Source organism: Talpa occidentalis, unplaced genomic scaffold, assembly GCF_014898055.3.
Source record: "Talpa occidentalis isolate TD23 unplaced genomic scaffold, MPIMG_talOcc4v2.1 talOcc4.7, whole genome shotgun sequence".
Classification (NCBI taxonomy): domain Eukaryota; kingdom Metazoa; phylum Chordata; class Mammalia; order Eulipotyphla; family Talpidae; genus Talpa; species Talpa occidentalis.
In genome coordinates this window covers 77,763,565-77,775,635 of record NW_023605083.1, presented here as the reverse complement: position 1 = coordinate 77,775,635, position 12,071 = coordinate 77,763,565, and the positions used below count along the sequence as shown (strand labels likewise).

Below are 12,071 nucleotides of genomic sequence, written 5' to 3'. Positions count from 1 at the left end.
AACTCTCCTACACTGCTGGTGGGAATGCAAACTGGTCCAACCACCAGGGAAAGCTGTGTGGAGGTTCCTCAAAATGCTGAAAAAGGAGCTTCCGTATGATCCAGCAATTCCATTCCAAGGTATCCACCCAAAGGACACAAAAACATTTATTCAAAAGGATATGTGTACCCTTAGTTTATTGCATCACTATTTAAAATAGGTAAGCTATGGAAACAGCCCATATGTCCAAATATAGATAATTGGATCAAGAAAATGTGGTATACACACACAATGGAATATTACTCAGCAATCCAAAAAGATAAACTCATGCCATTTTCAGCATCATGGATGGAGCTGGAATGAATCATATTCAATAAAATAAGCCAGAAAGAAAAAGAAAAATACCAGATGTTTTCACTTATAGGAGGAATGCAGAGTATCCAAATAAGGGATAGGAGTGAAAAAAGTAATTATAATAGAGTGCAAATCAAAATCAACAAGTAACTATAAACCAGAGATATTCTGCAGGGGGGCAGGGAAAAGGGAGTAGCATCAAAACAGGGGTGGGAAGACCACAAGGGACTATGGTGATGGTACATGGGTGAATGGGTGGTGGGAATTTCACAGGGACTATAACCAAGATATGAAAGCACATATTGTACAAAAATGAAGAACGATGTAAAAAATGTATACGATAAAAAAAATAAAAAAATAAGTTGCTCCCCAAACGATAAAGAAGTCATTTTGAAATATGTACTAATTGCTCCTTGTGAAAAAATACTAGGAGCTTATATTCCAAACAACCCCCAAAAAGACAAATGTCCTTCCTCTTTATTTAGTAAATAACTTCATTAAAATAAAAATAAAAAAAATAAAAAATAATAAAAATAAAATAAGAACTGACTAAAAAAAGTGATACTTGGGGGTCTCCTCGGTGGTGCAGCAGGTTGAGCACAGTGCTGTGAAGCTGTCTGCAGCCTCTGCAGTGCCATTTGGACTCCCGACCACCCAGGGAGTTACCCACATGGAGGGGCAGACCTCTCCTGTCTTGCTCTCTGCTCCCCCCAGCAGTGTACTTTGGTCTGTCTTCCTGTTCTGTTCCACACTCTGTCTCTGGTGAATCCTCTCACCCCCCCTCACCTCTGGCCTGTACCCCAGTTCTTGTATAAAAATAAATAAATCTTTAAAAAAAAGTGACACTTGGAAAAACTCACTAGTTGATGTCATGTATGCACAATAAAGAGCACAATTGTTATATTTCTAGCTAAATAAAGTTGTGCAAAATATAACAAATGGCAGAGAACTTAGATTTTAATGCTTAAAAAAAATCTCTTTCAAGGCAAAAAGAGTTCTGAAGTATCAAGGAGAAAAACAGAGCTGGCACAATCTTATTGCACTGCTACCAGAAGAGTCCTATGTGACAATAATTCTACAAGGTATTCATTAAAAAAGGGGGGGAGTGGCAAAGGACCGATGGTCAAATTTAGGTCAACCCCCATCAGAATTTCATATATCCATTGGCATATAAAAAAATCCAGTAACACATCTCTTTACTTGGTTCTACCCAGGTTTCCAAAACTTAACTCCCCTAAGAACCATCTAGTGCAGGAGCCATAGAAGACCCCTCTTAACCATCCCATAATTAGTATTAACACCAAGGTACTAAGGACAGCAGCCGCCAGTCAGTGAAACCAGGGAAGCAACTGCCACGTTTCTCTGGAATTCTGTTTCTCTCCCACTTTCTCCTATGAGTGCTCCAGGAGTAAAGAGAAACCCAGTTCTCTATCTTTGCATCCTAGTCAATGCTACCTTGGCAGCCAAAGTTTTAGAAATTTGTTTTGGAAAATATCCCTCCCAGTCCCATCTCTGCAGCATTCTGGCACAGATTATAGGGGTGGACTATAAACAACATGATGGACAGAAGTGACACTGCTGTCAAACCTTCTCTTCCCCTCTCTCCCTGGCTATGGTGACTAAGTGCTCCCAAAGTGAGTGGGAGAAAAAGAAACTTTTTCTTCCATCCAACACTTTAGTGCCCCTTACTAAAACACTCCACCTTCACAGTGTCACAGTTTCTTTCAACATTCTTCCTTCCTGAGGGTTCACCTAGCAGGGCCTGAGGTGGATCCCTCACTGAATAGGACACAGCAACATCTCATTGGGGTGGGGGACTCATTGTGGTCTTTTTATGAAGATCACAGAGAAATTTTCCCTTAGGCTTCAGAAACAGCCGTGCTTTGCTCCAAGCAACTCAGAGAATCCTGCATGGGGCAATTTACAATCTAACAGCCTCCATGTTTGTAAGAATGCTCTTTACCTCATCACAGAAGGTAGAGGCCAGTAATATGCATTCCCCTCAGTACTGGGATATGTTTTCTTGTTTTCTCCCTGGCATCTCCTATTTTGTCTGTCCTGATATTTCAGTCCCCTGAGATTACACAAAATGTTTTAGCATATATATTTAAGATACCACATGTCATTTTTTGAAAGATGCAGAAACTACAGTCATTGGAAGAACTGGGGGTGTAGGCCAGGAGAACTGGGAGTTGGTGAGAGGACTCATCAGAGGGAGAGTAGGGAGCAGAACAAGTGGCTTTACTGAAATACACTGCTAAGGGGAGCCACAGGGGAGACAGGAGATGTCTGCTGAACCATATGTGGTTTAGAGTCCTGGCTGGGGATCAAACTCAGCCACAGTGGTGATAGTGCTGAGAATTAAGCACTAGGCCACCAGGGAGGCCTTAATTTCTTTCTTGGACTGTAAGGTCTGATAGTTCCTGTGACTTGTTAGTTTTAGAGAAAAGAGTCTGATTACTCAGATTATTAAAAAAAAAAAAAAAATCTTCCAAAATTAGATAGTAGCAGGAGCCTAAAGTGATTTCAAAAGAAAAACCAAGAAATGAAATCAACATTTCGAATATCTGAACATAAAATGTAATTACTTGCAACAATGCCTTCCATGACACATAACCTACTTATTATTTCTTAAATTTTCTTTTGAAGCACTTTTGTTTCTACTCATGCCCTTTTCCCATTTCTAACATTAAATATCTCCTACACATGAAGAATTTCCAGTAAGGCAGTTTAAACATCTTTAAGAATTTTGTTTATTAATCTGGTGAAGAATTTTTCAGACTATCACCTTGTGGGACAAGAGCTTTTGGAGTGGCCCTGGACAGAGGGAAAACAATTCGAAGTCAAGTAGTGAGAGAGAGAGACCTAGAGGGGCTCACACCTCTGGAGATGCTGCACTATTTCCTGGGTCAGTCTCACATTTGTTGGGTATCAGAGTCAGGAAAGGTGGGCAAGTATGTGGAGGAATGTGCATGTTGGGGATGTGTATTGGGGATGTATGATAGTATGGCACAAGCTGGGGGGAGTGAATAGGGAATGTTCCTGGGGGGTTCCATTGTTGCTGCTGATCAAAACATACTATCTCTAGTCCTTGTGACCTAGTCTTGCGGGGAGACACGCAGAAGCCCTCATTGAGGTGAATGTCACTCACTGAATAATCAGAAACCAGGTTCCCAGACAGGGGACCTGGGTGCAAAAGGCGCCATTTCCGAGGACACTGAACTGGGCTACAGCCCGTGTACTGGATCTGAGGGCTTTGGAACTGAGACCCGGGGCATGAAATTCGGGGCATGGGATCCCCATGACAGTGGGGCACAGGGCAGGCACAGCACCCCAACGCCATTGAGGCACTCCACGTCATTCCCACTCTGTTCCCCCCTACCCACAGGAAAAAAAATAGTTCCGGAAGGACACTAGGAAAGATCTCTGGTGCCACCTAGTGACCAGGAAAAAATCACCAACATCCTGATAGTTGGAAACCAGGGATCACAAAAATACCCTCAGGTTCTGAGAGAGAGTGGGCCATGCAAACGGGGGGTAAAGAGGGAAATAAGGTGTGGAGCAAGATCCCATCCTGGAACTGAGAGCCAGGCACTGCACAGGGTGACAGCTAGCATTTTGGATCTGATAGCCCTGGAACTGAGAGCTAGAGTGCAGAATTTAGGGCGTGGGATCCATACAGCTGCAGGTACAGCACCCGGTGAACAGGGGGAAAACACAGCACCCAGCTTGAATAAGAGCCCCTGTGTTGAGGTGCTCCCCCCCCCACCCCCCCGCCAGCTCATTACTCAGAGAACCACTGGGAAAAGCAAGTATGGCTCTCTGGCGCCACCTCATGACCAGAAAAAATCACCAACTACCTGATTCACTGTTGGAACTGAGTAAATACACAGGGAGGGACCAGTAAGGCACAGTGCCCAGCAACACGGCATCAACACCCTGGTGGAGCTTTGGCCTACCAGTGCTGGTCTCAGTCTGGTGAACAGTTTCTGACACCCCTAAAGCAACACTCCAAAGAGATGCCCACCAACACAGTGGCACAACATCCCAATGCATAGACCTAATTAGAAAGCAAACAACAGGGAGAAGAAAAAATATAAATAACCAAGCAAGCCCACAGGAGGACACACCACAAAAAGAAATACGGTCACCAGAGCTCAACAATGACATGGAAGAACTTCTCGGCCTATCAGAGAGAGAATTAATAATCATCATGATTAAAAAGCAGAAAGCAAACAATAAGGAAAAAAATGATTTGAGACAAATAATCACTGAACTGAAGAATGAAATTGAGACCTTAGGAAAGGAAAGGAAAAAAAAAAAAAACACAGGAGATATAAAGATTACTAGAGGAAATAAAGAACTCTGGGATAAGCGAAAACAGAATCGATGAAATGGAAGAATGGATCAGTACTATGGAAGATACAAAAATAAAAAGAGACAAAAGAGAAAAGGAGAGAAAAATGCAAATGAAGCAGTATGAGGATACTCTTAGACAATTATCAGACTCCATGAAGAGATGAAATGTAAGAGTTATAGGCATTTCAGAAGGTGAGGAGAAAGACAAAGGAACTGAGAAATTATTCAAGGAGATAATTGAAGAAAACTTCCCAAGCATGAAAATCAAGATAAATATAGACATACAGGAAGTGAGAAGAACTCCCAATTACCATAATGAAAAGAAAACTACAGCAAGACACCTAATAGTAAAGCTTGCAAGAGTCCAAGACAAGGAAAAAATAATGAAACTGGCAAAGGGGAAGAAACAGATAACTTATAAGGGAAAACCAATCAGGTTAACTTTAGACTTCTCCGAAGAAACATTACGGTCTAGAAGAGAATGGAGTAACATATTCAGCAAACTTCAAGACAGCAAATGCCAACCCAGAATACTTTGCCCTGTAAAGCTCTCCTTCCTCTATGAAGAAAAAATATGTACCTTCTCAGACAAACAGAAACTCCAGAAATTCATTACAACTAAACCCCCACTCTAAAAAATTCGACAAGAAATCCTAAAGCCAAAATCAACAGCGGAATGAACAAGAACAGAATAAAGCAAGGAATAAAATCACAAAAAAAGACAAAGTGGCAAACACAAATGCCAATATATCAATATTAACTGTAAATGTAAATGGAGTGAACTCATCAATAAAAAGACACAGAGTAGGGCCTTCCCTGGTAGCACAGAGGTTGAGCACCGGGCTGTGCAGCTGCCCACAGCCTCTGCATCACTGGTTCGATCCCCGGCCACCAGTGAGGGTCCCACATGGTGTGCAGACCTCTCCTGCCGTGCCCGCTGCTCCCCTCAGAAGTGTATTTTGTTCATTCTGTTCTGTTCTGTTCCCCACTCTGGCTCTGGTGAATTCTCTCACCCTCCCGCACTTCTGATTGTACCCAGTGCTTGTATAAATAAATAAATAAATTAAAATCTTAAAAAAAAAAGATACAGAGTAGCAGTCTGGATTAATAAACAAAATCCATCCTTCTGCTGTCTCCAGGAAATACATTTACCACAAAAGATAAACATAGACTGAAAGTAAAAGGTTGGAAAACAATCCTACAAGCAAATGGACCAAAAGGGAAGGCAGGAACAGCCATACTTATAGCAAATGAAATAGACTTCAAATTAAAAAAAGTAAAAAGAGACATAGATGGACACTACATTATGATCAAGGGGAAAATAGAAAATATATCAGGAAGATATAACACTCATCAACATATACTCACCAAATGAAGGAGCACCAAAATATATTAGACAATTATTATCAGCTCTGAAAACAGACATTAAAGAAAATACACACATAGTGGGAAACTTTAACACCCCACTCTCAGCAGTGGACAGATCAACGAGACAAAAAATAAACAAAGACACTAGAGCCCTAAATAAAGACATAGAACTCATGGACTTAACAGACATCTATAGGACACTGCACCCAAAAAAATCTGAGTACACATTTTTCTCAAGTGTGCATAGATCACTCTCCAGAATCGATCACATACTGGACTACAAGACAAACATCAACAGATTCATGAAATCAATATCATTCCAACTAACTTCTCCAATCATAAAGGCATCAAGCTAGAAATAAATCATGAAAAGAAAACAAGGAACCCTCCCACTTCATGGAGATTGAAATCCACACTACTGGAAGACCATTGGACTAATGAGAAGATCAAAGAAGAAATTAAAAAATACTTTGAGTTGAATGACAACGAAGACACCACTTTCCAGAATATATGAGATGCAGCAAAAGCAGTAATAAGGGAAAATATATAGCAATACAGGCTCACATCAACCAACAAGAAAGAACTTAAAGAAACAACCTAATCTCACATCTCAAAGAGCTAGAAAAAGAACAACAAAAAAACCCTAAAGACATTAGAAGAAAGGAAATAATAAAAATCAAAGCAGAAATTAATGAATTGGAAATTTAAAAAACAATCCCAAAGATCAATGAAAACAAAAGTGTGTTCTTTGAAAAAATAAACAAAATAGACAAACCTCTAGCCAGGCTCAAAAAATAAAAACAGGAGAAAACATTATAAATAGGATTATAAATGAAAGAGGAGAAATCACAACAGACACAGTAGAAATCAAATAATCAGAGATTACTATGAACATTTATATGCAAACAAATTCAACAACCTAGAAGAGATGAACAAATTCCCAGAACGATTTAATCATCCAAAGCTTGACAAGGAAGAAATAGAACAACTAAACAGACCAATTACAAGCAGCGAAATTGAGGCAGTAATCAAAGCACTCCCCAAAAACAAAAGCCCAGGCCCAGACGGCTTTACAAATGAATTCTACCTAACATTCAGCAGTGAATTAGTGCCTATCCTACACAAACTCTTTCAAAAAATTGAAAAAGAAGGAATAGTACCAAATACGTTCTATGAAGCAAACATTACACTAATACCAAAACCAAACAAAGATAGCACCAAAAAAAAAAAAAAAAATTACAGGCCAATCTCCCTAATGAACACTGATGCAAAAATCCTCAATAAAATTTTAGCTATCAGAATCCAACAATGTATCCATAAGATAATTCACCACGACCTAGTAGGATTTATTTCAGGGACACAAGGATAGTTGAACATCTGAAAATCAATCAATGTAATCCAACATATCAACAAATAGAAATATAAAACCCATATGATAATATCAATAGATGCTGAGAAAGCATTTGACAAAGTACAACACCCATTTTTGATAAAGGCCCTTGAAATACTTGGGATACAAGGAACATACCTCAACATCATAAAGGCCATATATAACAAGCCCATATCATTCTCACTGGTGAGAAGCTGAAAACATTCCCATTAAGATCTGGAACCAAGACAAGGATGTCCTCTCTCATCACTGCTTTTCAACATAATATTGGAAGTCCTAGCCAGAGCAATTAGACAAGAGAAAGACATACAAGGAATCCAAATAGGCAAGGAAGAAGTCAAAGTATCACTATTCACAGATGATATGATAATATTCATAGAGAATACCAAAAACTCCACAGAAAGACTAATTAAACCAATCAATCCATTTAATAAAGTGGCAGGATACAAAATCAACACAAAAAAATCAGTAGCCTTCCTATACACAAACAATAAATCTGAAGAAGAAGAAATCAAGAAAACCATTCCTTTTATTATTGAAACAAAAAAAATCAAATACTTGGAAATAAACCTAACAAAAGAGGTAAAAACACCTATACAAAGAAAACCATGAAACATTGTTAAAAGAAATAGAAGAAGACACAAAGAAATGGCAAGACATCCCCTGCTCATGGATTGGAAAAATTAACATTATCAAAATGGCCATCCTACCAAAAGCAATCTACAGATTCAATGCTATTCCAATCAAAATTTCAAAGTCATTCTTTAAAGAAATAGAAAAAATATTGATGAAATTCATATAGAGCCACCTAAACCCCAAATAGCCAAAACCCTCCTGAAAAAAAAGAAGGGAATGGCGGCACCATACTCCCAGACTTCAAACTATACTACAAAGACATAATAATCAAAACTGCATGGTATTGAAACAAAAACAGACACATAGACCAATGGAACCAAATAGAAAACCCAGAAATAAAACCACAGATTTATGGTCAACTAATCTTTGACAAAGGAGCAAAGAATTTGCACTGGAGCAAAGAAAGTTTGTTCAATAAAGTGCTGGGAAAAATGGGTCGCTACATGCAAAAGAATAAAACTTGACTACTACCTCACACCATGCACAAAAAACAACTCAAAATGGATTAATGAACTAGACATAAGACATGCAACCATAAAATATACATGAGGAAATATAGGCAAAACACTACATGACATGCATCTCAAAGACATCTTTACAGACACATCACCCAAAGCAGTGATAGTGAAGGCAAAGATCAACAGCTGGGACTACATCAAATTAAAGAGCTTCTGCACAGCAAAAGAGACAATAACCAAAACAAAGAGAAACCCCACCGACTAGGAGAAAATTTTTGCACACAACACTAATGATAAAGGACTGATCACAAAAATCTACAAAGAGCTGATGAGACTCAACAAAAACAAAGAAAATAATCCAGTCAAAAAATGGGCAGAAGAGCTAAAAAGAAACTTCTCCAAAGAGGAAATGCAAATGGCCAAGAGGCATATGAAAAAATATTCAACATCACTTGTAATCAGGGAAATGCAAATCAAAGCTACAATGAGATACCATCTTACACCAGTGAGAATGGCACATATTAAAAAAACTAGCAACAACAAATGTTGGCGAGGATGCGGAGAAAAAGGAACTCTCCTGCACTGCTGGTGGGAGTGCAAACTGGTCCAACCACTATGGAAAGCTGTGTGGAGATTTCTTGACCTACTAAAGATAGAGCTTCCATATGATCCAGCAACTCTACTCCTAGGTATTTACCCAAATGACACACAAACATTAATTCAAAAGGGTACCTGCACCCCTATGTTTATAGTAGCACTATTTCCAGTAGCTAAGCTTTGGAAACTACCCTAACGCCCAAAAATAGATGACTGGATCAAGAAGATGTGATGTAGGGCCTCCCCTGGTGGCGCAGGTGGTTGATTGCTGCGCTGTGAAGCTGTCCGCAGCCTCTGCAGTGCCGATTCGATCCCATCTAGCCGGCGAGGGTTCCACCTGGCACAGCAGACCTCTCCTGTCATGCCCGCTGCTCCCCTCAGCAGTGTATTTCATCAGTCTGCCTGTTCTGTTCCCTGCTCTGTCTCTGGTGAATCTTCTCACCCTCCCACACATCTGGCCTGTACCCTGGCTCTTGTACAAATAAATAAATTAATTAAAAAAATAGAAGATGTGGTATATATACACAACTGAATACTACTCAGCAATCAAAAAAGATAACTCATGCAATTTGCAATATTGTGGATGAAGCTGGAAGGGATCATCCTCAGTGAAATAAGCCAGAAAGAAAAAAGAAAAATACCAGGTGGTCTCACTCATCACAGGAATCTAGAAAAACTAAATAAGGGACTAGGAAAAAGAATAATTATAATAAAGAAAAAATCAAAATCAATATCAACAAGCAACTATAAACCAGAGACACACTATGGGGTGGGGGAGAGGAGGGATTGGGGTCAAAATAAGGGACATGCAATTGTATGGGGAATATAAAAAAAATCTTAAAAAAATTAAAAAAAAAAGAAAACAGAAATTCACTTGAAATTAAAGTAAGCTCTTTCTGCACAGGGCATTTGTCTGTTTGTTCACTTCACTATCCCTAGCATCTAATCTGTGCTCTCCAATACCATGACCACCAGTCATCAAGTGATGACTGTTTAAATAAACATCTAAATAGAATTAAAGGAGAAGCTGCTCTTGTGTCACTTCAAGTGTCTGATAGTCACATATGTTTAGTGGAACAGAGAAAATGCAAACACTCAAGATTAGGACAGGGAAATTCAGCCAGTACTCAAATGATGGACACTTTCTAAACCTGACACGGTTTCATAGCATCTTACATACCTGGAATGACCAGCTTTTCAAAAACACTCCTAACTGCTCTTCCTATAAAAATCCTAAACAGTTGTACCTCTACAAGTTAGAAAATGGTTCATACAGGGAAGAATGCCAATTTCATAGTCCTTAAATCCTAAATCATCACCATGCCTGAGAAGAACAAACTGCAACGTAGTGTAACTCTTTCCCCTATTACCTCCCGCACAGACCCATGGACCAGAGTCCCTAGAAAGTCCCTGGACTGACCTGTCCCGTCTATTCCCACCACCGTTTGACCTTCAGCTCCAACTCTGGAGTCCGAGGACCAGGCTCCTTCCCCTGCGCCCTCCCCATGTCCTTCCCCTTGCCCAGACAGCACCCGGGGGCTCAGCTCCCCAGAGCTCAAACTGCCACCCTAGGGTCTGGCTCCCGCCCCGCCCCCTACACTGGGCCACTGGGACCGTTGAAAGGGGTGGGGCCCGGAGCCTCCCAGAGAAGGTCGCCAAGGGTGGGCAGAAGCCAGCCCCGCCCCAGCCTCAGGCCCAAACCCACGCAGCCCATCCCACCTCCCCAGCGCTGGGAGTTTACTCAGACCCACCAGCTCACCTCCTACTGCCGGCCCCATCCCCAGGAGCACTCGATACTCTGATACCCCGCCGCCTTAGCTAAGATCTTAGAAGTATCAGTGCTCCCCGGTGGCGCAGCGGTTGAGCGCTGGGTTGCGAAGCTGTCCGCAGCCTCTGCAGCGCCGGTTCAATCCCTGCTGCTCCCCGGTCACCGGAGGAGGGTCCCGCATGGCGCGCAGACCTCTCCTGCCACCCGCTGCTCCCCTCAGCAGTGTACTTAGGTCCTTCTGCCTGCTCTGCTCCCCGCTCTGGCTCTTGTGAATCCTCTCACCCTCCCGCGCTTCTGACTGTACCCAGTGCATGTATAAACAAAACAAACAAACAAGCCAATAAATAAATAAATAAAACATGCCTCTATTAAAAAAAAAAAAATCTTAAAAAAAAAAAAAAAGTATCAGTGCGATTCATGCAATAAGGTCTGTCCCAGCGCAACACAACCTTCTGAGGCCTGGGCTGGTGTTCTTACCGTTTTAAATTCCCTGTCACATATTTTTGAATGAATGAAAAACTAAAGGAATGTTCACATGAATAGATTTTTTATGATATTGTGTGAGTGTAATCATAAAAGTGAATGTAACTGATTTCAAAAAAGTGTAGAAATACACCAAGTTTTACATGTTCTTGTCCAATGGGAGGGTGAGTGTAAACAGGGATGTGGGTAAAAGAAGACTTGTATTTTCCTCACTCTGTTCAACTATTCCTTGAGTCTTTTACAAAACGAATGCATACAGACATTATTTATACAATAGACATAACCAGACTTCTCATTTCTGGCCCAGCATGTGAGGAGCTTAGAAGTCATTGTTCCACCATAATGACAAGCTGAACAAACTGAGGAAGTAGCCACACTCCTTGGTCCATCAGGTAAATGAGGTCACAGGACAAACCACTGCCCCATAAGTGGAGACAGAGAGGCCTCTGGAGAGAATCCCAGGTACTAGAACAGAAACTCACAAGCAGTGCCAGGGCAGAAAGCCTGTCACTGATAAATTACCAGACATGCAGCGTGGATGAGTGTGATGGTCAAAAACTCCAGGAGACAGAGTCACTGGGCGCTCGCGCTTTTTGTGAATTTCATCTCCATAGACTCCACCAGGACTTCACAGTAAAGATTGAAGAATAGTTCCCTGTGCTCCTGGCAGGAGGAGGGA

The 12,071-nt window shown here is 40.9% G+C and overlaps 1 protein-coding gene across 7 annotated transcripts in view; it reads right to left on the bottom strand.

Annotated features, from left to right (window-relative positions):
- LOC119231451 (spermatogenesis-associated protein 31E1-like) overlaps positions 1 to 10,965 on the bottom strand; it is an 84,654-nt gene extending 73,689 nt beyond the window's left edge. For 6 of the 7 annotated variants that reach the window (XR_008549421.1, XR_005121792.2, XM_054688563.1 and 3 more), the window contains exon 1: positions 10,562 to 10,701. The gene's annotated coding sequence lies outside the window, so the exon portion shown is untranslated. Of the gene's footprint in view, positions 1 to 10,561; positions 10,702 to 10,900 lie in introns of those variants that run through there. The other variant, XM_054688568.1, reaches the window with a different exon arrangement.
- Between the last annotated feature and the right edge of the window lie 1,106 nt (positions 10,966 to 12,071).